Here is a 4,774-nt window from a genome sequence, read left to right on the forward strand (position 1 = left end):
TGGCCGTATGATTTTCCTGATTGTAAAACTGATTAAGTCATGTCTGCCGTTTTAACTGAAAAGTGAAAACAATCGCCGTATTGTTCTCACTTCCTGTAAAACTAGTTATGTTGCCAGTTCTGGTATTCTACCAAAATTAATATAAACAGTGTGCTGTAAAACGCTTTATTCTGTTTATACTACATATTGGTGGCCCGTCTACGTGTTCATAAATGACTGTGTATTCGTGTAAAGATTGACTTTACGTGTTGGCATGAAGAAAAATAGCAGAGCGCAGCGTGTTGGGCTGTGATGCTCAGAAAGCTCACAGAAATACTGCAGCTAGTGATGTTTTGAAAGCTGAAATAGTGTCATTGAGTCTTTATGAAAGCTGAAATTGTACGCCTGTTATGTGTAACTAAAAGCTGGGTTGTGTGGAAACGCTTTATTCTGTTTAAAGACGGTCCAGACGCGGTTCTGGTCCGGCTCGGTTCTGAAAAGGTTCGGACGAGTTGTTTAAATAGCTAGAAAGACGTTTTTGAGACCGGAGTAGCAGACTCCGTGCAACTCAGAATTGATTCGTTACAATTTTTAACAGAAAAAAGTGCATTTTGACAGTTTAAAAGACTAAAAGTTGACGAACTATTTCAGGCTAAATCTAACATGCTAGTTGGAAAAACGCTTCGTGATTGGTTGGATTTGCTGCTGTGGAGCGCTCTGATTTGCTGAGAAAGTGAATGACGTGCCTACGTCACTTCCTCTCACCCCTGTGCTGCTTTGTCATTGGTGATTTCAGTCACGTGACCCGGAAATGAAAACTCGTTTTCATAGGGAAATAAAATCTGCTTTTTAAAGCTGAAAAGCGCTTTAAAGTGTATTTTGATACGCTGGTTAAGTTCTTCGAAGCATACTCGCTGAAATTTCGCCGCGTTTGAGTTTAAAATCCGTCATTAAATGATGTTTTTGAACAACGCTGGCGATGCTAATTTTAAGCTAACAGCTAACGACCGGATGAGTGACGTGTCACGTCACTTCCTCCATGTCAGAAATGAGCTTTGCCGTGCTTAAAATCACTAAATAAAGCTGCCATATGTCCCAGAAAACTCATGTTTCATGCTAAAAAGTCGTGCTTGTTGAAAGAACGCCACGTTTACGCTTAAATTCGTTCAGAAATGTTGATTTTAACCGAGTTTAGCCGAAGCTAACTTTAAGCTAAGCGGCTAAAAACAGGATGTCAACCGAACGTCACAGGAAGTCGTCATAGACTCCTGCTGGTAAAAAGCTAAACACTGCCACCTCCTGGAGAAACTTGAGATCACAGTTTCACTTCAGTTTTAGGTATTTTGAGTGAAATTAAACGTTTTTTTATTTCTGTAAGACAAACTTTGAGTTAACAAACGTTCCTCAAAGCTGAATAATCACTGTTATATTGCATTTAAAAAGTAATTTCAGGTATTTATGCGAGACAGGCATTTACCAGGACATTTTCATTCACTGAATCCCTCAAACAGGAGGTACAAAATGGAAAATTAGAAACTTTTTAAAAGATACGGTTCAAATATTCACAGAGTTGAACAGTTTACTCATTTGCTTGAAAGATAATGCACGTTTAATTGCAAAATCACTAAATAAGAGTAACCTTATCAGGAAAAAGAAACTTTTCTGTTTAAGTTGCCACCTAAAAAATAAATCTTCCTATTTAATTTTAAATAGAAGTTACTGACAGGAGGACAGGAGTAATAACAGTTTTTCTGAGGAAAGACTGATTAATCCTGACACATCATCAATTTTTCTTTTTCTTTTCACTACTTGGTTCTATGAGTAACTGTAAATAGCAAATTTCTGGAACAGAACGGTTTAAAAAACGTTTTAAACTGATGATTGCTGTGAGACTAAAGAAAAATTGCAGGTTTATAAAAATTCAGTGCTTTAGAGTAAAATACACTAAAAAGAGCTTGGTAATCTAGTATCTGTTGAAAAATAAGCACATACAAGTAACACTGCATAGAAGCATTTACTTAAATATTCATGAATTGGGGTAAAACCTACAGAAAGGTACCCACATTTGAATAAAGTGACTTATAACAGTACTTTAGTGTAAACCCAAGGCTAAAATAGCGTGACACTCATTGACATTTGAATACAATTATTTACCTGTAAAAATATCTGAAGCTTGCAACTGTTTTAAACAGATAAAGTGCTACACAGTGAATGAACATGACAGGTGTGTTAGAAAAAGACTTTGATCCTTATGGGTTAAGGGACTGTTTAGAGAATGCGTTAGCGCTTCTGACAGATTCCTTACATCCATATGATAAACAGGCAGAGCGCATGAGCCCAAAAGAGTTAGTGGACAATCTGAAGGAGGTTGCAGAGAGTGTTACCTCTACAAAAATTTCAATGTCAAACTATGAAAAGCTGGCTAAAATTGCAATATTGCTGAAAGAATCATTCTATACAGTTGTTGAGAAAGCTGATTACCTTGCAATAAGGTTAGACAGTGAAAAAGAGGTGGTTCAGAAATTGAAGAACACTTCCTTCAATTTAAAAGTGAACACGAAGTCCTCACAAAAAAACATTCTGAACAGATGTTTCAATCACAGCAAAATGCAAATGCAGAAATTGATTCGCTGAATAGCAAAATAGATGTGCTTAACAAAGATCTGGAAGAACTCAGAGTGCATAAACAGATATTACTGGAAAAAGTTGTGCGTTCACGACGTGAATGTCGGTCATCGCAGGAACGCCTGAAGGCTTGTGAGGAGGAACTGGCCGCAGCAACAAACAAGATTTCTGACGTGGGGCGAGTTTGTCTGGAACTCAGAGAAGACCGTGGACAGAGTTCAGGTCACCCACAAACACCTCAGAAAGACGTTGTTGCACATCCTGCTCTTAATCCACCCTCATCTCGAGTGGTAGGAACAGACCTGAACAGGTCTCCTCCACAAAACATGCAACAGAGTGCATGGAAACTTCCTCTTTCAATGGATGTTCTGCTAAAACTCTCAAAATATGTACAACGCTTTGTACCTGGACCGATGGGTTCAACTGGAACAAAAGTGTACCTGAAAGATCTCGAATTCAGATTGAAGGATTATCCTAATGCTACGGTTGAGGATAAGATCAGTCTGATACAGCTCACTTCGGACAGAGAGGTATTCACCTTCATTGAGCGTCTACCTGATGCAACGAGAAAGGATTACAACCTTCTGTGTGAAGCTTTGATCAGAGAGTACGACCCCTGCACGGGACCTGCTGGTTTCCCAGCCGCTGACAAGGTCACGCAGGGCAAGAATGAACATCCAAAGATCTATTACAAAAGAATCTTCCAAGCTTATTTTGGTTACAGAAATGAAACCGGAATGGAGGAAGAAGAAAATTTTAAATATGTTTTCAGCAAAAATCTCCACACTGACATACGCATGTCAGTACAAATTATGGCAAATTTCAGAGAAAAATCCATAAATGAGATTAAACAGTGTGCTGTGAATGTGTTTGAGGTACGTTCTCATGCTAAGACGCCCATAGAGGTGTTTCCTGGTATAAAGGTTAAACCCCACTCCCTAGAAATGGAAGGAAGGCGCGCCGCGCCACCTCCTCCTAAAACAGGCGAGAAAAGGCAGTATTTTCAAACTAACGAACCACGTAATGAAGGTGCACGCTGGAACAAAAAGGCTCCTCTTTCAGAGGATGGACGTGATCATCGTAAATGGGACAGGCGTAGGACGCAAAAATATGGGATCCAAGAGGACCCATATTATCAGGGGAAATCCGAAGAGGAACCCCCAAAAGACGTACCTAGCCGCCTCCCACCTCGGACGAAACCTCCCAAGGCGAAAAAATCACAAAAGTTCCAGGAACAAGGCCCTAAACCTCTGAGCTCGGAAGAGACAGAGGAAATACAAAGGTTTTTAGACACTTTGATACACGCTGAAATGGGAACCCGACCAGGAGCACTGTGTAGTGATACGATCGCTACTAACTCTGACGGCGCGAATGACAACATTACAGATGTCGGTGAAACACACCAAGACATTGCTGCTGCCTCCAAGAACCCCTCATCGGACGAAGGGGGGATAAACTCACACACAAACGATGATGAGTCATCGCAAACTGAAAACTCAGAAACTGACTTTCATGATTTAGAACTAGGCATTCCAGTTCTGGGAGGACTCCCAGATAACCTGGTACCGAGTCAAGAAGCTGGGCCAGTATGTTTCACGAAACCATCACAGGCCATCGCTCTTTTCTCAACCAATGACGTCGACCAAGGACCACAAACCTATGGTGTCTTACCCATAGACAGGTCCGACGACTCAGAAAAGGATTCGTTGGAGCTCCCCAAGGAGCAAGAACCCTTAACAGTCTCATCACAGATTGAACAGGTGGTCGCCCAAGCCGACGCTCTGACATCTGATGAAGAAAGAGACAAACTTCGCCAAGTTCTTTTAAAATATGAAAAGTCACTTTCAACTGACCCAGACATCATCCAACTTCAGAAGTTGGATGATCCTGCAATTAACTCGATGATACTGTATCTGACTGACCCAGACAAATACACTCCATCGAAAGTCAAACTGGATTCCGATCCAGACCTAAAAGTCCTCTTTCAGCTGCGCAAACAGTTAAAACTACTCAAGGACAACCTAACTTTAGCTCATGGAGCGACGTCCTCACCCGTGTTCGCGGTCTCCCATGACCGAAGGGGGGTGACGCCAGTTAGGATAATGCTACCAGACGCGATAACATGATCAAATCTGACATTCAGAGTGAGTGGCGCACCGAAACGTCGTTT

The 4,774-nt window shown here is 41.0% G+C and overlaps 1 protein-coding gene across 1 annotated transcript in view; it reads left to right on the forward strand.

Moving 5' to 3' along the window:
• Positions 1-4,774, forward strand: part of bcap29 (B cell receptor associated protein 29) — a 375,732-nt gene that overhangs the window by 4,669 nt on the left and 366,289 nt on the right. The window lies entirely within an intron of this gene.

Source organism: Nematolebias whitei, chromosome 6, assembly GCF_014905685.2.
Source record: "Nematolebias whitei isolate Nwh7 chromosome 6, NemWhi1, whole genome shotgun sequence".
Lineage (NCBI taxonomy): Eukaryota > Metazoa > Chordata > Actinopteri > Cyprinodontiformes > Rivulidae > Nematolebias > Nematolebias whitei.